At 36.2% G+C, this 26,349-nt stretch overlaps 1 non-coding gene across 1 annotated transcript; it reads left to right on the top strand.

Annotated features, from left to right (window-relative positions):
* Window positions 1–5,250: 5,250 nt before the first annotated feature.
* Trnas-cga (transfer RNA serine (anticodon CGA)) lies at window positions 5,251–5,322 on the top strand. The gene has a single exon. It is a non-coding gene; the product is annotated as a tRNA-Ser (tRNA).
* Window positions 5,323–26,349: the final 21,027 nt, after the last annotated feature.

The following is a 26,349-nucleotide window of genomic DNA, read 5'->3' as shown; positions in this document are numbered from 1 at the left end:
CCAGGGGAATATTTGTGCCAACTGATATCTAAATCCTGTTTTGCATGACAAAGTTATAGACTGGACAGGAAAAAATCCTCATGACATTTGATCTCAAAGTGTGACCTTGACCTTTTAGCTAGGGTACTGGGTGTTGCGCATGACACGTCGTCTCATCATGGGGAATATTTATGCCAAGTAATATTGTAATCCCTTGATGGATGGGAAAGTTATGGACCGGACAGGAAAAAGACCCTGTTGACCTTTGACCTCCAATTGTGACCTTGACCTTTGAGCTAAGGGTCTGGGCTTTGCGCATGACATATTGTCTAATCATGGGAAACATTTGTGCCAAGTAATATTAAAATCCCTTCATGGATGGCAGAGTTATCGACCGGACAGGAAAAAAACTCTATTGGCCTTTGACTCCCATTTGTGACCTTGACCTTTAAGCTAGGGGTCCGGGATTTGCGCATGACACGTCGTCTCATCATGGGGAACACTTGTGCCAAGTGATATTAAAATCCCTTAATGAGTGTCAGAGTTATGGACCGGACACGAAACCGACCCTGTTCATGCTATGTTAACATTTGACTGCTAAGTGTGACCTTGACCTTTGGGATAGGGGTCTGAAAGTTGTGCATGACACATCGTCTTATTATGAGGTACATTTGTGCCAAGTAATATTAAACTCCCTTCATGGATGGGAGAGTTATGGACCGGACAGGAAAAAAGCCATGTTGACCTTTGACCTCCAATTGTGATCTTGACCTTTAAGCTAGGGGTCCAGGTTTTGCGCCTAACACGTTGTCTCATCATGGGGAACATTTGTGCCAAGTAATATAAAAATCCCTTCATGGATGGGAGAGTTATGGACCGGACAGGGAAAAAAGCCCTGTTGACCTTTGACCTCCAATTGTGACCTTGACCTTTGAGCTAGGGGTCGAGGATTTGCGCATGACACGTCATTTCATCATGGGGAACATTTGTGCCAAGTAATACTTAAATTCCTTCAAGGATGGGAGAGTTATGGACCGGACAGGAAAAAAGCCCTGTTGACCTTTGACCTCCAATTGTGACCTTGACCTTTGAGCTAGGAGTCCGAGTTTTGCGCATGACACGTCGTCTCATCATGGGAAACATTTGTGCCAAGTAATAATAAAATCCCTTCATGGATGACAGAGTTGTGGACCGCACACGAAATTGCAGACGGACAGACGGACGGAAAAGCGCATTCCTATAGTCCCCGAAACTGGTTTTCAACCAGTAGGGGACTTATAAATATAGCAGTGTCAGAATAACAAATAATCTAATGCGGTGCTGATATATCCGAAGTATCCAAAGAAGTTGAATCAAATCATATCATTTAGATGATGAAAATGGCACAAAGGCTGATCGGAGAAAATGCCTTTTTTAAATTTTGTTTTAAGATACAGTTTCTACAAAAAACTCTGTAATAAATAACAGCAGTTATCGGAGGATTTAGTGTTCTTCATTCTTAATCAATCACCGTATCCATATTTTATATATCCCTGCTGCAGGAAATGCATCTCACATATGCGTAATTGAAACAATGAGCATACACACTGTCGTCAACAGAGCTCCATTTAGCATGGTTCCTGCAGAATAAAATATGTACTGATGTTTGGACATGTGGAACCTAAACTATCAAACAATGAGATATTGTAGTATGTAATATAACAAGTTATTTTTTCCTATTTCAAATTAGATTATTATCAAATAAACAATGGTATGAAATCCCGTTTTGCTATAATAAATAATTTCCTTCACCTTTATATGAATATTCACATGCATATCTACATGAATATTTACACACGTGAAATACGTTAGTTGTACAACATCTTGTAAATGAAAAATGTCTTGTATTTATACAATTTATGCATGTGTCTAACTAACTAACGGTAGTACGTATTTATCTATAATATTTCTGCATTTCACTATATTCAAGAAGACTATTCCGAATGAAAAGTTTGCTTGTAAGTATAGTTCCTCGGGTGTTTTAAACATTGCGAAATGAATCTACATACTAATAAATAAATAATTATGTATAAGACGAATTGAATATTTTTCCTTGCATATGTTTCTTTAATGTATGTTAATCTTCCACATTCAGACTTTCGTGTTGTATTTTACCTGTACTGTCTAAATATATCACGTGGTATTGTAGACTTCGAGGTGTTATTGTCAATTTCTGACCATCTTCAGTCTGCAAGTCGGATAAACCTTGTTTGAATAGTTTGTCTACCCTTTCTAACATTGATCTCAATGTTCGAAGATTTCCATCTATTGAATGAAGCTCAAACGACACGCGGAAAGGATCTGTAATAGATATTCGAAGCACCATTTCAAGTAAAGTTCTTATATTATCTAAGGTAAGGGATTGAAGTATATTTTACTGTGAATGTATTTGTATCGTAGTGTTAGATAAACAACGGACTGTTACAGGTTTTGCAACTGTATCCTCAACTGGATTTCGAATACATCTAAGAAAGTCTAGAAAAATAAATTGAAGTCCGTATAACTTCTTAGCAGTCTTTTAATTTCGAAATCACCAAAGGACCCTCAGCGACATAACATTTCACAACCGAAGTTAAACAGTCAGTTACAATGTGTGTTTATTTTTTGAAATTTAATTTCATATTGTTAGTGACTCTTATTGCAAATATGTATCATTTTAGAACGACAAAACTGACGGTTGCTAAAAAACCGCGTTCTTACAAAATAATTCTTTCCGAGTTGATTTTTGAAGCACAGAATGAGACAGCTGCAAGTATTAAATTTTACCCTGCTATATTTCTAAAATTGACTGGTCCATCATTAAATTTGGATAAATTGGTCCATCATTCAATTTGGGTAACACCATTTATTATTCAGAGGGGTGTTCACTGATAATTTACTAACTGAATAGCGAACTGTGCAGACCATGACCAGCCTGCACGGATGTGCAGTCTGATCTTGGTCTGCACTGGTCGCAAAGGCAGAATCCCTTGCCGGCAGCAGACTTAAGGTTAAAATCGAACCGGAAATAGTTATATATTTTATATCATTTCAAATTGTCCTGTTAGAGTTTCAGACCTACTTAAAATGATAACTGTCCCAAGCTTTGACATTAAGAAGTATTGCCAAACAGACTTCAGAATCATTAAAAAGGTCGAACTTCAAATTACCTTTCTCCAGCTTCACATTACGAAAACTCTCTAGGGAAAAACCGGTGTAATTTGACAATTCCTGCCTTATCCAATATATAAACGAATCTTCCGATTTGACAACATCAGTGTACTCGTCTGACAATGAAAATCGCAACTGCATTAAGGGTATTGGTTCGTCTTTTATAGTCATCCCTACAGTAAAGATGCAATTGTTACAAATGTTAGCAATGGCTTGACACTGTAGTAAAAGAAAAGAAGAAAAAAATGAGTTTTGTTAAAAAAGTGCGCACATTCCATTCTCAAAATTAATGAATCAATCATGTTAAAATATCAAAATCAAATGAAAATGATCTTATAGCGGTATATTTCAGTAGTGCCAAAGATCAGAAAATTACCAATGCCTCGAGTAAAAGAACAATAACATTAAGAAGAATATGGTTGTGATTAGGTCATGGTTGCGATTCATTTCTCAGCAGGAAGTGGAGAATTCAATAACTATATATACGTTCATATATTAATGTGTCTTTCTAAATAAACATTACATGAAAATTACATGGGCTGATTCATAACTTACCAAATTATCTATAGGTTCGTAGTAAAAGGATTATTGATACAATCAATAGAAAGATCCTTTAGAAGGAAGCATAAAATGCAAGTAGACTCGATTTGAGTTAATTTGTCTGTGAGAAGTAATGAACTGTGCAACAACCCTCATGGCCATAGGACCGGCGGCTGGCCAAAGCAGAATTATAACGTACATGTTAATTTAATGGTTTCCATGATGTCAAATGACCAAAAAGTATTATTACACTAGATCAAAGTACAAAGAATCATTGTTCATTAGCCTAACACGATTAAAAGAAGATGTTGTGATAGTAAACTTTATGCAAACATCATTAACCCATTATCAGACTTTAACCAATGATACAAGAGGTATTGTCTTCAACATTTCCTCACTAGAGCATAAATGAGCCGCACCATGAGAAAACCAACATAGTGCATTTGCGACCAGCATGGATCCAGACCAGCCTGCGCATCTGGATCCATACTGATCTCAAATACACTATGTTGGTTTTCTCATGGTGCAACTCATTTACTGTACTTGTTATTTTGCTACCTTCTTGGCAAACTGCAAACACCTCTATCTCACATAGCTGAAGGGACGCTGATTGTGCTCCTTTTGCCTGTAGTCGTACAAGTCTTGTGGTAACAAAGGGATTCAGATCGATTGTTGATACAACTTGGGTTGAACGGAAAGTATATTCATAACTTATCCAAGTTTTCAGCATGATGAGTAACTGAAACTCAGATATATCGTCAGCTGTAACACAAGTTTAATATTTATACCGATTTGTTTGTTCCATCTTGTAATACTTTTAGAAATCTTTACAAAACAATATGAAATTCATATTTCATGTCGCTTTAGTCTATGATGTTATTTATCTTAATATATTTTATACTTAGCAGGTTTATGTAGGATGCGTATACAAGCGTACAAATAATGTAATCATAAATAAACGAAATTATGATTTTGTTTTGCCTTTCTGGAGAAAGTTTTTATAACGATCGTATAACATTTTCATAAAAAAATGAATGACCTCGAAACTTAGAAGGTTCATAGGATGGCTTATAATTGACAGGATAACAATGAGTGTTATTATCTAGTTAAAAGTAAATTTGAAATAATGATACTTTTTTCAAACGATTCTAAGATAGCAAATACAAACGTCTTACGGCAGCAGTCTAATCGTTTGTAAGTCCTTACACTGGAGAGTGTGTATTCAACACCAAGATCTATAATTAGGTAAGGTTGAGCTTCTTTCTGCGTGGACACACACGTCGCTCCATTTATTACATACTGATTTGTATCACCGTCTATGACATTATTTGGCAACCAGCTCGAATAGGCAGTACTTGATGCTATAATGTCTTTCCCTATAGCAACGTTTTCAACGCCTTTAGGATCCAATAAACATATATATCATGAAATATTAGTGATTACATAAACATTTAAAACTTAACGACATTCTGGTGTTGAATGGTGTGAGCTGATTGGTACATTTCATAACTTCAATCTAACAGGACCTGTTTTATAGCTACCGCCTCGGTAGCCTAGTGGTAGAGCGTCCGCTTCGAGTGCGGGAGGTCGTGGGTTCGATCCCCGCCCGCGTCATACCAAAGACGTAAAAAATGAAACTGGCAGCTTCCTCGCTTGGCGCTCTGCATTAAGAGGGTAGTGCTAGGATTGGCCAGCCGGCGTGATATTCAAGTGAGGCAGCACTTTTAAAGTTGAGCATTGTGCTCACTGCTACAAGTAGACACCGTCGTTTATATGACTGAAAAATTGTTAAAAAAGACGTCAAACCCGAACACAAACACTGTTTTATAGCACTTGGTTACATTCTTGAATTCTAATTGATTTCTTTTTCAAATAAGTTTGTAATAAAAGTACAAATTCTATACATTTAATGTCATGGAACAAAAGACTCACATCTTATCTATGAAATATACAAGGAAAAATAAAACTTTCGGCCCTTAAAATCGCTACGGACCGCCTCGGTATCCTAGTGGTAAAGCGTCCGCTTCGATTGCGGGAGCACGTGGGTTCGATCACTGGCCGCGTCATACCAAAGACGTAAAAATGGTACTAGTACGGTCCTTGCCTGGCGCTCAGCATTATGAGGATAGTGCTAGGACTGGTCAGCTTGGTGCCAGTATAATGGGTGTGGTATCATGTTCTGTGTCTACAGAGTGGTATTCCAGTGAGGCAGCACTATAAAGTTATACATTTTGATCGCTGCTACAAGTAGACACCGTCGTTTATATGATTGAAGAAATGTTGAAAAGACGACCCCCGGACACACACACACACACTTAAATCGGTCAAATCTAAATCTCTTTCAGGGCCTCCAAATAACTCCCACTTTCCAATAATATATATTATAAGTACTTAATTTATCATCATAGGGAATAGATTTTTTTCAATGTGTGATACCTTGTTCAGGGGGAATGGTTATACCAAAGTGGCATTAACGCTGTCAACAAAATCAAAATAATATTGTAGAAAATTAAAACAATTATCTGTTTTTATTACATTACTAGAATACTTGAAACGTACAATTTTCACAGTGGACACCGCCATAGCCAGTTGGACAAGTACACGTGTAGTCTTTACAGCCATCCAAGCCATCACAGTATTTGACTGAACAATTTCCGCCGTTTTTACACGTATTTGATTGACATTCAGCTGCATTATACAAAGCAAAGTAAAATAAGAGAACCAACCAATATTCAAATTTCCGTTCATGACAGAATGTATAGCCATTATACAATCAAGATTATGCATAATTAAGCTGTCATCTAAGTGTTCTTTTAAAATTGTTTAAGTTATCGACCAAATTATGTCAAAAGAATTTCCAATCTGAACGTCGATAAAATCATTTAAACAGGCAGAAGATTTTGTTTAAAAACTCCCTTCCTGGTAATTCATCACTTCTTATTTTTGCGTTTACAGAAAAGAAATATCTTTTTTCAAAGTTACTGTAATAGTATACATTATTTCAATTTTTTATCAAAAGTCAAGCTGGTATGTGAAAGAAAAGTGTGCTTTGTAACCATATGAAATTTAAAAAAAAAATATAATGCTAGTTCTCTATTTCATCTTATCTTAAATTATAACAAATGTTGTCCTAACTATATACATCAAATTGAACAGCATATAATGTATTGATATTGTTCTTTAAAACTACTGTCTATTTACAGATATATGCATGAATTCCGGGAAGAGGTCTGCATAAATGAACCTCACTTGTGCTACCCAGTTTAGAGCCTTTAAAGACTCATCGTTTTTTAAAGAGCTGTTACAAAGCTTCGGTGTGTTTGCTATCCAATTTTCAATTTTCATGTAAAACAACCTTTTCTTTCTATGCTTTGTTCACGTTCAAATTTCAAAACTTGAAATAAACACTCGTCTGCATCTTTTAAAAACTTCAAAATATTTTAACAGATCAAGAATCGTAAACATATGTCGGCGAGGTTACTGCGTCATCAAGCAAATCTAGCCATTATACTATGTGAAGACACTGAACAAAATTCCACTTATAATGTATATTTACATGTTCTTTTTATCTAAGCGATGAGTTCCATATATCTAATTTGATAACAACATCATTTAATAAATACGCAACACAATAGCATTTCTAATTACCTATTTTTCCATACACTTCCACTTCACACAAGTGAAAATATTGCTCGAAAGGAAGTTGCAACTCTAGAAATCTCGCCACTATACTGGTATAGAAATTATGGATGTCTCTTATCCTGCCATCTAGGGTCAATTTAAATTTCTCTTCACGTGTGCTCCAAAATAATAGAATCAAATTGCGCGTTCGACCACCTTTGAAATATATATGAGCCGTGCCATGAGAAAACCAACACAGTAGGTTTGCGACCAGCATGGATCCAGACCAGCCTGCGCATCTGCGAAGTCTGGTCAGGATCTATGTTGTTCGCTAACAGTTTCTCTAATTCCAATTGGCTTTGAAAGGGAACAACACGGATCCTGACCAGACTGCGCGGATGCACAGGCTGGTCTGGATCCATGCATGCCACAACTCACTTTATTGGTTTTCTCAGGGCGCGACTCAAATAAGCCTGTAAAAATTTCTATATCAAAGCCAGTTTTCTTTCTTATAATCAGAATGTATTTGAGGGGAACATTGTTTGTTTTTATTTTGTTTACTGTCTGAAATAATTTTATCACTCATGTAGAATATTCAAAACGAGTATGAAAATTAGAACGTGGTAGACATTTTCAAAATTAGAAAAACAAATAAGATTTTTGTTCTATATAAACTTTTATTGATAAATATTCACTTTTGCTGTTTTACTTCATTCAGAAATATAACAATATTTTTGTATCTCCGTTTCCCCGATTGAAGAAAGAATTTGACATGTAACACTAAAATATATTAAACAATATATCATTGTTATTGATTCTCTAGGTACTGAATTGGATGCAAGCACAATCAGGCATTTTCTGAAACTTCGTAATATTACCCCTTTTCACAGAAATCATATTAATAATATTCCAGTAGTGCTATATCAAGTGCCAAAGAAGATGACTTTTATTTCCAAGCTTTTCGTTATGTGTTTACCTGTATTCTATTTTGAATGCAGAATGTCAGGTTTACTAAAATCCCAAGATTTAAGCGGAAGCAACTTGGATACATAAACAATTAGTAACTGGAAACAAGAAATTAAATTACTCAGAACAATATTTTTTACCGTGTGTATTTCGGTCGTATCGCACAGCCTTCATCAGTAATGTGCCCGGTCAGTGTTGCATAGCGTCACATGACAATTGGTGATCACGTGACACTAGGATTTTGTTCAGAAAATCAAAGAGCTGGAAGTACCACCTGGAAAAAAAATTCTCCTGACATCTCTACGTTGCTCACGCGCATTCCGGTGAAAAAGGCACTAGTGATAATAAGGAATAGACTAATGAAAGACAATAGACTCAGTGAGAGAACCGAGCTGACAGTGGACACCATCTCCGAAAAACTTGTTATTGATGAAAACGACAGAAAGAAAGAAATTGAACATGTGAAAACAGCCTTGCGCACTAACGGATAGCCTGAATCGATTTTTAATATACCAAAGTGGAAGGATTAGACTAAGGATAAGTCAACAAAAAACAGTGGGAAGAAGGTGAATGTTTGAATCCCTTACATACGTGGATCATCAGAAACCTTGCACAGAATGTTTAGGAAACATGGGATATATATGTATCACAAACCCTACAATTCTATAAGACAACAACTTACCCATGTTAAAGACAAAAACAAACAAACTGACAAAAATGGGGTGTGGTTTACTACAAAAACTGCAAACAATGTGATCCTGATTTTGAGGGTGTAACAGGAAGATATTAGGACACAGACTGAAACAACATGGTGCCAGATCCATCTCTGCCATTCATGAGCATTGCAACCATACAGGACACCACATAGACACTGCTAACACCAAAATGTTAACATCAGGGGACATTCATATCAAGAGGAGGGTCAAGGAAGCCATCGACATAAAGAAAAAGCGGCCGTCACTTAACCGTGACGATTGGCTGCAGTTACCTTCGGTTAACAACACTCTCCTAGTGTCACGTGATCACAAATTGTCACGTGACGCTATGCAAGACTGACTAGGCACTTTGCTGATGAAGGCTGTGCGATACGGCCGAAATATACAAGGGTAAAATTGTTGTTCTGAGTAATGGAAAATAATTATCCCAAATTTTAAGGCGTTTTCATTTACGTTGAGTGTAGAGATACAGGGACAATGTACTGAAGTGGTGAAAAATCCAAAAGTTCCACAGGGCTTTGTTTTCGGCCTTGGCGGGCACCTGGCTAGATCCGCCAATCTTCCACAATAGCAAGCTGGAATAATTCGTCAATCTTTATTTTTTGCTGTTAAATTAATAATTAATAAGTAAAATTGTCCTTCAATATATTGTCTGACAAAAAAGGTAAAGCAATAAATGTATAAAGTAATAAATGTAAAGACCAAGCAATAAAGATATCTCTCTTCTCATAAGCATAATATTATATACACAAACTAAATAAATTTCTTACTGCAACAGTCAATTCGATTATAAATTCTCAACATGAGTATCTCATAGATGTCTCCAAGGTCAACGCGCCACCAAGGACGTCTATTATTCGTGTGAAAACATGAACCACCATTAAGATATTGCTTCTTTCAATCTGACTAAAGTACATCTCCTATTACGCTACGCATAGGATCTGACAACGAGCTATTGATGGCCTCGTTCTGACAACCCTTCCGCTAGCCAATCAAAAGTTAACTTACAACATTCTGCAAGCTTTAAAAAGCCTTGGTATTTGATATTAACAATTTTTATGTAAAAAATGGCAGATAGCCGGTTAGCTCAGTCGGTAGCGCACTTTCTCTGTAAGCGAGAGGTCCCGGGTTCGAGCCCTGGATTAACTGCAAATTTTTCTTACTCTGACATTCGAACAAGTTGTCCGATTGGTTCAAACAAAAATAGATTTGCGAAAATAAAAATAGCAATCTTGGAAATCCAAAATATACAGAAGACGAATGTGAATGGGTCGTTCTCAGATCTTCGTTTAGAAGATCAAGTACTTTAGTCAGATTGTTGCTTCTTTATTCCGTCCACGGCCAGGTTAGGCCCGTACATGTTCTGTATCCATGGTGCAGACATTTTAGCAGTTTTGTTCAACGCGACATTATTTATTGCCTCTGGAAAAATGTTTAACATTCAATAATCGTTGTATGGATCAGCTTACTGTAATTCACCAAACAGGCTACAATTATTGCGTATTCATCAACTATGCAATATATAACACAATATGAGACACAAAATGCGCATTTCAGACAGACTGATTAAATACTAGAACCAAATCTACCTGAGCCAAATTCAGAAGCACTGTCAGATAAAAGAAATTGAGCTAATACACTGACACATTGTCAGCACGGGTTTTAAGCAGTTTGACTGATATTTCATATTGAGATGAACAATGAAACTATCAAGTTATTTCAAACTGGCTTTATTACATAAATTACGAAAGTAGTACTGATCCTTGGCCTTTGGCTTTGGGCTTACCTCAACCACCTTTCAAACATGGTAAGGCCAATATGAAATCACATGATTGATTACAGTAAATCTAAAAGATAAAAACTATCGTTCATAAGCAAATATATGTTATAATAATCAAAGAATATCGCATAGGAAATCATATTCAAGAAAATGACAAAACATTTAATCAAGATTTTAAGATCCTTTACCATTCGGTTTCTAATGGTTCTTTCTTTTCTTATGTTGCTTTAGTGTTTTAATGAAACGGAAAATTATTGTGTTTGTTTGCGGAATATATGCTCACCCTTTGTTCCATACACCTCCATTTCGCATAGCTGGAAATGACCTTGACCATCTTTCTTATGAACTTTCAGGAACCTAGCCCGAGTTGGAAATGGTAAGACAAATTCCCAAGTATGCTGTATAAAGTCGTTTACTACTACATAATCAGTATTCCTTAAATTCTTTTCAAGATCGCCTGTCGTCAGATTAAAGTTAGTTCTTTGCCCTTGCAGAGAAAACAAAAATAACGGTTTTGATATTTCATAAAACCATTTTCGATGAGAGTTAATATTTTCTTGATGAGGACGCCCGGAACAAAATGGTTATTGAGCCGCACCATGAGAAAACCAACATAGTGCATTTGCGACCAGAAAGAATCCAGACGAGCTGGTCAGGATCCATGCTGTTCGCTTTCAAAGACTATTGCAATTAGAGAAACCGTTAGCGAACCGTTAGCGAACTGCGTTGATGCGCAAATGCACTATATTGGTTTTCTCATGGTGCGGCTCAATTATGTATATGAATATAAAATGTTTTATTCATAAAACTGATTGATTATTATAATAAGTTAATCGGCAGAAAAAAGAAACAAATATTGAAATACTGAATAAATCTGACAAAAGAACTCACACAACAGGTCTGGGGCGGATACAAGATTTGGTGTTACGGGGACGTAAACTGTTTGTAGTAAATCAACTAGAAAACAATGGATCCATCTGGTGCATTCAGGGCGTTCTGGGGTACTTTATTTGGTACTGTTAAAGGGCAGGTTTTGTGACAAAATCAACCGGAAGTCCATGTTTAGACTTGTCAGACTTATTCTTGTGTAAGTATCTCGGAATTTATTAGCCCGATTTCAGAGTTTTGGCTGGAGGGGTAACTAAGGGCTATTTAACATAGAAATGATAAAGAGCATTATGGGAGCTTGTGTAGACTTTGTCGGAATTTTATTGTGTGAGCGTAGCGAGCACAAAAATGCATCTTTTTTTTCACCCAGAACAAAAGACAAATTACCTATGTGAGCGAGAAAAAAATGCATATTTTACATGTATATTTTTTCACCCAGAACAAATTACCTATGCGAGCGTAGCGAGCGAGGAAAAATGCATATTTCATATTTTTCACCCAAACAAATGATAAACTAGAGATGCTTTTGAGAAAAGCGCATGTCTCCCACAACTGCCTAATGAAAAATAACTTTCTCTGGATGGTCCAGATGATGAGTGGATACAATTAGATGGTCATAACGAATGGATCCAATCAGTAGTTCAAGCGCCATAATTCAAAAGTGCCTATATATATTAAGCGGATTTGGCTAGTTATCGAACCTGACCGAGGTCTTATGGTCAAACACATTTTGTTCAAGTTTGGTGAAGATCCGATGAGAAATGTTCGACTTAGAGTGCGGACAAGCTTTGTGACAGACACACAGACTGGAGTAAATCAATATGTCTCCCACAGCACTGTGTGGTGGGAGACATAATTACCTATACGAGTTTAGCGAGCATATTTTATATTTTTATACTCGGAAGAAAAGATAAATTACCTATGCGAGCGAGGCGAGCGAGGAAAAATGCATATTTTGCACTTTTTTCACCCAGAACAAAAGACAATTTACCTATGCTCCGGCTATTTTTTGGGGGGTGGGGGTGGGGGTGAGTGCGCCACCCTCTGGATCCACCATTGCACAATGTGTAAGATTGTAAAACTTGAAGCCAACAGTCAAGTATGAATGAATGAACACAAGTTGTTAAGGTGAAGGTCAATAGTCGAAGGTCGTAGGCCCGAGTTGCACTGACTTTAGGTCCACAGTCTATCTAATGACACCTGTATTGATTTTTCAGTAAGCATATGCAAATGATGTTTAAACAGGGACAAACCATTCCTACCTGTAGTTACATGGAAGTTTTCTGTAGGTATAACAAGTATATTAAGAATAGTGTATACGTCATCGAGGTCCACTTGCCACCAAACATCGCCATCTGTTTCTATGATAATGCAAAGACCTAGTTTTCGATCTGTGTTTCCATCTACAGCTAATCTAGACTCGTCTTCAGACACATTAGACAGTACAATATTCTTGTGAAGAGCAACGTTAGGCATGCCATCTGCAATTTTATTAATATTTGTTTGACTATTTCGGTTACCGTAATACTTCACACTGAATTATCGGTAAACATGTATCAAACTATTTATGCTAATATTTTATGATAACTTTTTTTTTCATTTCTAGCAGCAAAGAATGGTCATTGTTTAGGGCAGAAAAATATATGCTTTCCTGCTGTTCAGAGCGTTGCATTTACGATAGGCTTAGTTGGAATGAACAGTAGTTTATTCAAGCAAAATAACGAGCACGTGAAGTTTTTCTTGGAAACCCAGTACAGCAGGTACAACGTTTTCGGTCCAGCATAACCTATTTGAGTCTTCTAACGGTGATCTTTTACCAGTCATAAAACACACTATATCATTCAAGCAACATGGCATTCACCTTACCGAATTCATGTTTTGTAAATGTATACAAAGGTAGGTTTCCTTATCGGGCCACCTTAAATTTCGCTTGTAACACGCGATAAATGTCGCTTCTCTTTAAGTCAAGAGATATATGTCATTGCGAAGTTTAAAAATATATGCGAAAGTTGTAGAGCAATAAATACAGTAAAATTTTCGCATGTAGAGTACTTCACGGCAAGTTGACAGACTAGCAAAATTTAAGCACATGCGAAATTTAAGTTAGAATTTCTCGTATTTTTAGTCTTAGGATAAAATTTCCGAGTATATAGTAGGTATGACGATTTACCCATGTAGGATAAATTCTCCAAATCGTCATGTTGCTGGTGTTGAGATATAAAACATACCGTCATACCGGTGTCACCTATATAACACCAGCAGCACCGGTTACTTCCCGCCTTTGAACAAGATTTATTTTTTCTTTAAATTTCGCATAACCAACGCGATAACTATGACCTTTATGTCTTTATTTACTCTATGGGCAATTATTCCGTAATCGCACAGGGAAGTCAAAAATGTCTTTAATACCTATGTCTTAATTCTACGATGTCATTTTCGGACCACCTTAAATTTCGCTAGTAAAACAACACAATCATAAGCTGCGAAATTTAACAATCCTCGCGACGTTTATAACGCAATAAATTATTGTGCTAGAATCCTCGAGAGATTGGTTAAATTTCGAATGTAGTATAAACTATTGCGAATTTAAGGTGGCCCGAAAAGAACACCATTTAATTTAGTCTTTATCGGAAAGTTTTATTTATTGTGTTGGGTTTAATGTCACACCGAAACATTTATAGGTCATCTGGCGACTTTCCATCACGAGCGGGCACCTGGGTAGAACCACTGACCTTCCGTAAGCCAGTTGGATGGCTTCCTCACATGAAGAATTCAACGCCCCGAGTGAGGCTTGAACCCACATCGATGAAGGGCAAGTGATTTGAAGTAAGTGATTAATCGGAAAGATTTGTACATAAAACTTGTGAGTAAACAGGTGACGTCGAAAACGTGAGACGTGATTTAAAATGATTTTACACAGACTAGAATACATTCCACGGATTGGAAAGTTTAACAATGAGGACATAACTACATACGGACTCGTGATTCCGGCCTACATACAGAATTTTACCCATATTTACGATGTTAAAAACGCTTTAATAAGCGTACGTCAGAGGTATATCACCAAGCTCTGATTGGTATTTATAAAACGAAAAACTTTCGAAGAGACTAAGCATTCCATACAATTCTTCCTGATAAAACCTGCTTTAAAGCAAATCTTGTGCTAAATGACTGGTTCATACTCAAAACATGTTTAAAATTCTTATAAATCAAATATTTGTAAATATTAAATAAATCTTTGAAAATTAATTTCGAATGTCATGTAATAAAAGACATATTGATGACTTGCCGTTAGAAGTCAAAACTATGGACAGTCGAGAAATTGTCTTTACTGTTGACCTGCGAGCCATTTCAAAGTGTCTGATATACAGTACACATTAAGATTTAAATGGCCGTGTCAAATATATTCCTAAAACGCGTGAAAATGACGTTACTACGGTGTTTCGTTTGGACAATCGTGACTTTTCATTTAATACTGAACCGCGATGCACGATGGTACGTGACGAAAACGCGATGGCACGATGATGAAACAACGGTGGTACGATGGTAAAAACGCGATGGCACGATGATGAAATCGCGATGGTACGATGGTGAAATGTCGATGTAATATCGCGTTTTCATCATCGTGCCATCGCGTTTTCATCATCGTACCATCGTGCCATCGCGTTTTCACCATCGTACCATCGCGTTTTCACCATCGTGCCACCGCGTTATTATCATCGTACCATCGTGGTTTCACCATCGTACCATCGCGTTTTCACCATCGTGCCATTGCGTTATCATCATCGTACTATCGTGGTTTCACCATCGTACCATCGCGTTTTCACCATCGTGCCATCGCGTTATCATCATCGTACCATCGTGGTTTCACCATCGTGCCATCGCGTTTTCACCATCGTACCATCGTGGTTTCACCATTGTACCATCGTGGTTTCACCATCGTACCATCGCGTTTTCACCATCGTACCACATTCTGGACTATCAAATATCAAAGTGCATAAATGTGTCAAAGTTGAGACAGCAAAAAAGTTTTGACATCTGTCATCAAAACAAAGAATTGAAAGAATTGCAACTTATACATAATTAGATATTTTACACTTTTTTTCGTTGATTTGGTCTTTTACAAAAGTTATTAAATTTCTGTATTGAATCTTCATCGTATACATTTTTTATTCAGATTATTATTATTATTTATTTTACAGAAGAATTATTTTAATTTTCAGCTGCACAACACTTGTATTTTACTGACACATATACTGTACCGCTGCGCATGACCACCGGAAGGCGATGGTACGATGGTGAAAATGCGATGGTACGATGGTGATAACGCGACGGTATGATGATGATAATGCGATGGTACGATGATGAAAATGCGATGACACGATGGTGAAAACGCGATGGTACGATGACGAAAACGCGATGGTACGATGATACGATGGTGAAAACGCGATGGTACGATGATAAAAACGCAATATTACATCGGCATTTCACCATCGTACCATCGCACCATCGCGATTTCATCATCGTGCCATCGCGTTTTCACCATCGTACCATCGTTATTTCATCATCGTGCCATCGCGTTTTCGTCATCGTACCATCGTGCATCGCGGTTTGGTATTTAATAAAAAGTCGCGATTGTCTAAACGGAACACCGTACGTTACTGATACCCGATGAATATTTTCTCATTGGAAAGGACGCTTTTAAGTATTGATTCTTTAGTCGAATCAAAGGAATGTAGAGAAACCCAATATAACTGATTTCCTGCTACTTATATCATAAATACAAAGCCATCGATGGCTGGGGAGATTTCTTTCATTTTCATTTACTGAAAAAAAAAGTTTACTTTAGAATCCACCAGAACTATATTACTTTGGACAACCTTGTACTAATTCTCATTGTTCGGTAAGAATTTTAGTTCGTCATACTTTGTACACTTGCCTTCTATCGAGTGTTTAACTGAAGCTATCGGCACTACTGAAATCGAAAAATACATGTATGAGAGATATAACCAATAAAACCAAGCTGGCAGAACAATAATAATAGTAAAGTTTAAAAAATCATTTAATCAGTCAATTATTACAAACAGAACGTTTAAAACGGAACTTATGTCAAAAGCATTTAGCCGTCGATAATATGTTCTAGTTACATAAATACATTACGGTTCCATGTATAAGTAATTGAACAAGGAAGACAACTATAATTAATTAAATATGGAGTTTTAAACTCTATCCCCACTCCTCTCCCAGTCGTCTTGGGCATTGTGACTCCACCCTTTTCATATGTTTAATACCGTATTGTATATGATTTAATGAATATCAAACACAGTCCTAGGATTAGTGCAGATACCGAAGTTTAGCAGACTCAACTACCTTTTGCTTTTTATTTGGTTTCTAACAATAATTCAGATCTCATAAAGAAATATTTGATAATTTCCTTTTATATATCTCGAAATTTTCTTATTACATATTTTATTCATATGATAAAGGGAAGATTGATTTTAATATTGATAAAAAAGCACGGCGTTTTACTCCTGTAATAGGTAGCTAGAGAGAATTAAAACCTCCATGTGGATTTCCGTCGGATAGATATCAAAATCAAACGTGAGAAGCAAAGTACTCATACGGGAGGATCGACTTTGATCACGTCCCAAAGATTTGTTAGATAAATAAAAGTAAATAGTCATTTTTACATTATGCTAGATATCAACAGAATAAAGAATGTAAAGGTAAGAGCGTAACTGCAAACCAAAATCTAGACTATTCATTGACAACAGTTGTTATTTAGCTATTATTATGAAGTTTTTGAAATACATTTTTCAAGCCTTCTATATGCCTTTATTGCACGATAGATCTACACATGCATAATTATCTTAAAATTTGTAATAATCCTGACATAATTCAAAATGGCATTTGGTTTTAAAACTGTAACAACGACAACAACAAATGAGCCGTGCCATGGGAAAACCAACATAGTGGGTTTGCGACCAGCATGGATCCAGACCAGCCTGCGCATCCGCGCAGTCTGGTCAGGATCCATGCTGTTCGCTAACAGGTCCTCTAATTGCAATAGGCTTTGAAAGCGAACAGCAAGGATCCTGACCAGACTGCGCGGATGCGCAGGCTGGTCTGGATCCATGCTGGTCGCAAACCCACTATGTTGATTTTCTCATGGCACGGCTCAAATAATAATAATAATTAGCGTTCACCTGCCAGAAAACAAACAACAGCACATCCCAGCCATGATTTTTGTCCATATTCCATTTAAAACGAGATCTGATTAAATCCAGTTAGTATCACTATGTTTTCTTTACTTTTATAGAAAGAACATCTAGAGATATCGGTACTTCTTACGTAACAAAGAATGGTCTCGAACGAAATACTGTATTAATAATACATTTAACAAGCTATTATGTAATAATGTCCTGTCTTTCTTTAAACATCAAAGTCGCCGATGTTATGGTATATTACTCTTAAAAGAGAAAACATGAAATATTCAAGAATACTGTAACAGCACTGCAGACAAATGATGTACATAAAAAACAACCATTATGTTGAACATGACTGAAACACTATAGCAGAGGAGAATAAATTTGTTACAAACACCACAAAGTTAAATTTTTAACACAAATAAAGAAGCCAGGGGTAGCACCGTCACCAAAACCAACATGGGAAAAAAACTATGATTATCAGTATTGTAAAAGACATTAACAAGCGAGGCCTACAGAAATATAGCTCAATGGGAAGAGCGCAGATCTTCAGATTGTAGGGTCATGATTTCGATCAAAGGGCGAGGTGTATGTTCTCCGTGACAATTTGATGAAAGACATTGCGTCTGAAATCATTTTTCCTCCACCTCTTATTCATGTGGGGAAGTTTGCAGTTACCTGTGGAGAATAGGTTTGTACTGGTACAGAATTCAGGAACACAGATTAGGTTAACTGCCAACCGTTACATATCTGCATTACTGTTGTAAACCGGCGTTAAACCCAAAACAAACATATAGACTTATTATATGAGAGGGGGCGCTACCAATGATATTTCGTTGCGACTGTGAAATAAGGATATGAGTGAATTTCTTAACGTTGTGATCTATGTGGGAGGAATGACGTCTCGTCAGAAATACCACTCAACGTGACACGTCGACTTTGGCATAATTAAGGATTGTTCTGACATCGTTGCAAAAATACAAGGCCTGTTCAGTCTACATTTGCACTGTATGTCCTAGAACAGACACAGACATTATTCTTCTAAACGGACACTGTATATAAAGACAGTCGACTGAAACGTTGCAATGTACAACTATCCATCACAGTCCAAAAGGCGCATTTACGTAAGTTAAGTACATCAATACCATACTGCAGATCATCAAACAACGAGTACCTTTAAATTGAGTTGTGAGCTCACCGTCGCAAAATAGAACCGGAAGTTATGACAAACACTCTTCCAGAAGACGGCAATTGATTATGTGTACAAAAGTTTTAGCAGGTATATCAACGAAACATTTGTTTCTGATCCCTCAATAAGACATCATTAATTTGTATTTCACGGTCAACAAAGATATGTTTCCGAAAGATTAAATAAGTATAAAACAATTAAATAAAGATCTTTTAAGAACTTCAGTAAAAACGATTTTCAGAGAGACCTACTAGGATTATCCGATCTTAAATTTGCAGAATAAATAGTCAGTCCATATGAATTACTACACGTATTAAACTATATTTTGAATACTGTTCTACAAAAACATGCATTAATTTAGAAAAGAAAACGTATCAAATGTGATTATCAGCCGGAATGGCTCGCAGACGAGATAAAATATTCAATCTATGGATCAGAAAGATCGAGGGTCAATAATTTTGACTGTTGACCGACAGGCCATTCAATAACCGCTTTATTCCATCAGATCAGTCATTTTTTACAAACTTGTTTTCAAAATTTTATTAGCAAAAAGTAAACCACCAATTAACCAGATACGAATATATTTGTTTATCGTTTAATGTTTTCCATAAAAAAAAACAGAAATAATTTTATCATGCAGTCAGTCATGGGTAAAAATAATACAGCTCGACACTGCCAGATTAAAATCAGTTGGTAGAAAACATTTTACAATTTTTTTTTCAGCTGATCAGATTATTCTCAAAGATTTTTGTGTTATCAGAATTATTCAAAATCGTGTAGGTGAGAAGACTTTGATTTAATCTACTGTCTGCAAACACTGCTAACAAGATGATGGAAGGGTAATGATTCGTCAATTGACATTGATTGCGGCACTATTCACTAGAATTCCGTAATTCTGCAACTTTGTCACAGTTCAAGCCAGTTAAACCAGTCTCTCAAATATTGCAAACTAGGACCGCGTGACAGGCAAAAACCACAAAACCCAGCATAGATAATTAATAAGCTTCTTTTTCTGAGAAAGATTACGAAATAATAAGATTAGAGGTTTCATTTGTTAACCAAGTATCATTCATTATCTGAGAGGCGTTGAGAGGACGTTCAGCGTATAGAAACCAACCATATCTGTTAACAGTTACTTCTTGAAAGAAAATGTCCTGATATGACCTAAATTGTGTTGATGCGACTCTAAACAAAAAAAATAAAGTTTTAAAAGGGATAGACAGTTTAAATAGCGGACTACGATGTAAAGCAATATAACTGTAGAAACAGATTTCATGTGGAAATAGATTTCTTACTTTGCTGACACGGGTGTGCAGTTTGGCCAATCCTGACCTAAGTATGCTATGTTAGAGAAATGCTTGAACATTTCTATAAAATATTATTTCCATAATATTAATATATCATTTTTAAGGTTGCTTATTTTCCAACAGACAAATTACGTATATTAGATTTTTACGGTCAGATTTATAACTGAATTCTGTCTAATATGTTTCTGCGGCTTCAAATATAGCCGTCTAAAATTTGGAAGCAAGAATCATTCGAATAAAATAGCCGGTTTTTTTATTTCCTTATACTAAATTACATGTAGTAGAATAGTATAAGTAAATAATGTGTCTATTTCTTGAAGATTAAGACAATTACTTAAGGAGTTTCTAAATGGAGATGTCGACGGCAGCATTGTTTTATTAAAGGTAAGACATTCATATAAATGGTTGAAGGAGAAACCAACACATTCAACTTAATATATACATTTCCTACAAGAATACATCCGTCAATCAATGGACTACTTAAAACATCGAAACTACAAGCAGTGCTTTTTAGTTAGAACCAATGATGATGGGATATCGACTAAAATGGAGGAAAATCTCTTCGTAATAATAACAATATTTTATGGGCTCAGCATAGAAGTTAGCTAAGGACAGACGTTCAAGGCCGTTGAATGTCACAAGTGATGTCATACTTGATCTGAGCATCAAGAAGTCATGCCAAATATTCATTTAAAAAAGACAAACGTTGAATATCAGTACGATTGGACTCGCATGTTGAAAGTTCAAAACACATCGTCATTAATCACAATGTCTTGTTTTCTATGGGTAATGTAGATCTACTTACAGTTCTGGTTAGAATGTGAGAAAGTTCTGTTATAATGGAGAAAAACATAATTTTAAAAAACGACCAAAAACAACGAGTCTGTGTTGATTGTAGTTATATGGATTGGTCCCATTTAAACATATTATACAATATACAATAGTTAAAGAGAAAATTCTTGCTATAAAATACTATGTACAAATCAGAAACGTCTTCTATAAATACCACCAATCAAGTCGTAAGTGCTTAAGAGTTAAACAGGAAAAGAAAGGTGAACGTATCTGATAATTTTAAATTTCGACAGCTCTGGAAAAATTAAGTTAAGGTATTTGAACAGAATTTTGTTCTAGGGGTTGGAACCTCTATCATAGTCGGTACTCTTGGATCAAACATTGAGCTTGGTTTAATCGGAACTACGGTAGAGACTTGATAATCATGATGATGCAAACTTTGGTGCTCTTTAAGATATCCAAAATTATTATTATACCATATTAATATAGCCATCATGTCATTTATACAAAACGTTTACAGGCGCTTAAATAATAACAAAATATATTATTGATAGTTGCAATGCGTGCAGTTCCCTAAATTAAAATACGCGAATTGAGCGCCATATAACAGAGCCGAAATTATGCGTTGCTCCGGCTGCTCTAGCAACAACTGTTGATATGTGGTATGATCAAAAGTACTAAATGTGAAGTGGTTGACCTCCGACAATCTAAGCTCTGATATAAGTTGTCCAACAATTGATGTCAATAAAGTGGCACTATGAAATAATTTAGCAGACGTAAAATGTCACCGTAAGTTCTCAAATTGCTAACTATTGTTACAGTAATGAATACCGAACTGACATAACAAATCCGTTTCCACATTGATTAGAAATTTCCACTCTAACGAAATGTTTTGTTTATGCTTTTCCCATTTCTGCTTCATCTGACTTTCCCGTTATTGACCACTTGAACATTTCTGTGTAAAATGTCCTTTTTATAACATTGTTTTGTCTTTTTTATGTTGCCTTTTTTTACAACGGGCAACGGGCAGAATACGTTAATAAGATATTTACGGTCAGAGGTTTGACTGAACGTTGTCTTTTACGTTTTCACGGCTTCAAATATAGCCATATGAAAATATTGAAGCAAGACTTAATTCGAATAAATAGTACTTTTCTGCTTCCTTTAATTGAATGAGTAAAATAATATAAGTGAATCATTTGTCTATTTCTTGGAAAAAACAACAAATAATCACTCAAATATCCCTTTAAATACATTACTTAAGGATTTTCTAGATATATATCTATCGCCTGCGGCATTCTTTTATTAGGACGAAAGGGTCAGAATATCAAATTCAGCAATTCATATAATTGTTGAAGGAGAAACAATGACATCCAACTCAGTACTTTCATTTTCTACGAGAATTCTCGTCCTACTTGAACTTGTCAATCAATGGCCTACTTAAAACATCGAAAATACAACCAGTGTTTTCTCTTCTTTTAGTTTTAGGGGAATAGAAGCAGGACCAATGAGGAAAGGAAATCGGCTAAAATGGAGGAAACGTCTCTTCGTAATAGTAACAATATTGTTTTGGGTTCAGCATAAAAGGCGAAGTATAGGTAATACATTGTGAACATACCTTCAAGACAGTTGAATGCCACAAGTGATGTCATACCAGATCTGATCATCAAGAAGTCAGGCCAAATGTTTAATTTAGAAGACACAGGCTGAACATGCATACGACTGAACTAGCATGTTGTTGATTTAAAAGACATCGTCATTATTCACATTGTCTTGTTTTTATTGGGTATATTCGTACTTAAAGTTCTGGTTAGAATATGACATAATGGAGAAAAACACACATTTTATTATAATTAAAAAACGACCAAAAGCACCGAGTCTGTGTTTATCTGGATTTGTCCCAGTTTGATATATTATACATTCTAATATGTTTTCTTCTGTTAAAACACGCTTATGCTTAGGCTTTTATCTACTGTTTTAGATAAGGGGCATATTAGAATCGAAATAATGTATAGCAAAATCGTGTTTTACCTCAAATAATACACCCAAAATCGGTTATACGCCGCCAGAGTAATTCACTCGGGCTACGCTCTCGTGCAATTACTAGGCGGACGTATAAACTCTTTTTTTTTTTTGTGTATTGATAAAGCTAAAACATGTTTTTTTCTATACATTATTTCTTAAATATACAATACTTAAATAGAAACAAACAATCGTTTGAGAAAGTATTTACAAATTTAGACCAATAAGAAACGCCGTCTATAAATTGCACGAATCAAATAGTACTTCTACAAATAGCGCATAAGTGTTTAAGGCTTAAACAGGAGGGTAGCCATCAGGTGATAGAACAATGATTTAGTATCTGGCGGTGGGCAAGATCATATAAAAAGGTGAATCTTTTAGATAATTAAAAGTTCGACAGCTTTGGAAAAATGAACAGAATATTGCCCTTTGTCAAATTCGTTACTTTTGGTAAAAAATTGTGTTTGGTTTAATAGGCACTACGACAGAAAATTGATAATTGGAACTATTCTGTACACTGTCAGTTTCATGTTCATCTCTAACCTAGTTTGCAACACAATAGGGTCCTGTAGCTTATTACTGCATTTATCAATAGTCTAGAGTAAAAGATTCTTTAGGAAGGTAAAATTGAAACAAAATATAGACTAGCCTTGGCATATTTTTATACATTTTTAGCCCACCATCATCAGGTGGTGAGCTATTCAAATCACTCTGCGTCCGTTGTCCGTCGTTCGTCCGTCCGTCCGTCCTTCCGTCGGTTAACAATTTCTCGTTATCGCATCTCCTCAGAAACTACTGGGGGATTTAAACCAAATTTTTTCAGAATGATGTATTGGTACTCTAATTGTGTCCTCCTGAAAATCAGACAATTTTTGGTTCAACAAGCAAATTCGATGAATTGGTATCCCCCACCGAAAGGGTCTGTGGTGAGGAACTGCAAAAAATACATCTGGCAAAAAGTTAAGAATGTTATAAAGAAGCAAATAATTTCATTAGTCAAAATCAAATTAACAGAAAATGAATGCTTTTTTTGCCGGGGGGGGGGGGGGGGGGGGGGGGGGAGGGTACAAAACTTTACATGTTGATTATAAATATTGATGGAAAATTAAAAATTAAAAAAAGGATCGATGTATGATCGGGGTGTTGAGCATGACTGGGTGGAGGAGTGAGGTGAGAGAATGGTACAACTTTGCATATTGATAAATAGTCATGGAAGGTTTGAAAAAAGAAAGAAATGAAAAATAAATTTAGGGGGGAGGGGGTTGTTGGGAGTGGGAGGGGGTGTGACCAAGGCAAGGTGGCGACCAGGTGTGGGTACACAACTTCACATGTTTGTAATAAATGTTCGTTGAAAAGAATGAAAGAAGTTTAATGAAATTCTTCCAATTGGTTGGTTTGTTATGTACAAATCTGTGGATTTTTAAATAATTAAAGGACAATAACTCTATGGAAAATTAACCAATAAAAAAATAAAATGACTGGCATCATCAAAGTATGTTGGTTCATATTTATTTCAAGTTTCATGAAATTCTACAAACTTGTCACTGAGAAATGGCTGCAGACGTGTATTTTTCATGAAATCAAGGGCAATAACTCTTAGGGAAATTGACCTATCAAAAAAAAACTTGACGGGCATCATCGCAATATGTTGGTTCATGTTTATTTCAAGTTTCATGAAATTCTACCAGGTAGTTACTGAGAAATGGCTGTGGACGGACGGACGGACAACGCCATTTCAATACCCACTTCCGATTTCATCGGCAGGGGATAACAATTTCTGAGTGAGTTATGGCCCTTTGTTTATTTAAATAATTTACATAGATTTATAATTATATAGGGAAAAACGTCTTGTCCAAAGCCACAGGGACTAGGGCTTTGATATTTGGTATGTAGCATCATCTAGTAGTCCTCTACCAAGAGGGTCCAAATTGTTTCCCTAGGGTCAAATATGGCCCCGCCCCGGTGGTAACGCGGTTTATATAGACTTGTATAGTGAAAATCTTCTTGTCCAAAAACTACTGGGCCTAGGGCTTTGATATTTTGTATGTGTCATCATCTAGTGGTACTCTACGAAGTCGTTCAAATTATTCCCCTAGGGTCAAATATGGCCCCGCCCTGGGGGTCACTTTCTTTACATAGACTTATATAGAGGAAAACTTAGAAAATCTACTTGTCCAAAACCGCACAGCCTAGGGCTTTGATATGTGTAATGTAGCATCATCTAGTGGTTCTCTACCAAGTTTTTTTCAAAATATCCCCCTAGGGTCAAATATGGCCCCGCCCCAGGGGACCACATGGTATATATAGACTTATATCTAGGGAAAATCTTTAAAAAATCTTCTTGTCCTTAACCTAGAACATTCAAATTTGGACCACATGTATAGTTTTGAGTTGCTAGATGAACCTTGACATGATTTGACCTTGATGTTGACCTAGTGACCTGCTTTCACATTTCTGTAGCTACATCCTTCAAATTTGGACCAGGTGCATAGGTTTGTGTACCGAACTAAATTAGGGCCTTCACATCGTCCTAGTAACCTACTTTGTGTTCCGAAATGAAATTTGACCTTGATTTTGACCTAGTGACCTACTTTCACATTTCTCAAGCTACAGCCTTCAAATTTGGACCACATGCATAGTTTTGTGTACTGAAATAAACTTTGACCTTGACGTTGACCTAGTGACCTACTTTCACATTTCTGTAGCTACAGCCTTCAAATTTGGACCAAATGCGTAGGTTTGTGTAAGAAAATAAAATTGACCTTGACATTGACCTAGTGAACTACTTTTACATACTTGAAGGTACAGGCTTCAAATTTGGACCACATGCATAGTTTTCTGTTCCGAAATGAAATTTGACCTTGACTGTGACCTAGTGACCTACTTTCATATTTCTAAATCTACAGCCTTTAAATTTAAGCCACATGCATAGTTTTGTGTACCGAATTGAACTTTGACCTAGAGATTAACCTAGTGATCTACTTTCACGTTTCTGTAGCTACAGGCTTCAAATTTGTACCACACGCAAAGGTTTGTGTACCAAAATAAAATTTACCCTGACATTGACCTAGTGACCTATTTTCACATTTTTGAAGGTACAGGCTTCAATTTTGGACCTCATGCGGAGTTTTGTGTTCTGAAATGAAATTTGTCC

Source organism: Mercenaria mercenaria, chromosome 4, assembly GCF_021730395.1.
Source record: "Mercenaria mercenaria strain notata chromosome 4, MADL_Memer_1, whole genome shotgun sequence".
NCBI classification, from domain to species: domain Eukaryota; kingdom Metazoa; phylum Mollusca; class Bivalvia; order Venerida; family Veneridae; genus Mercenaria; species Mercenaria mercenaria.
The sequence above is the reverse complement of the archived record's forward strand: the minus strand, read 5'-3'. Positions and strand labels throughout refer to the sequence as shown.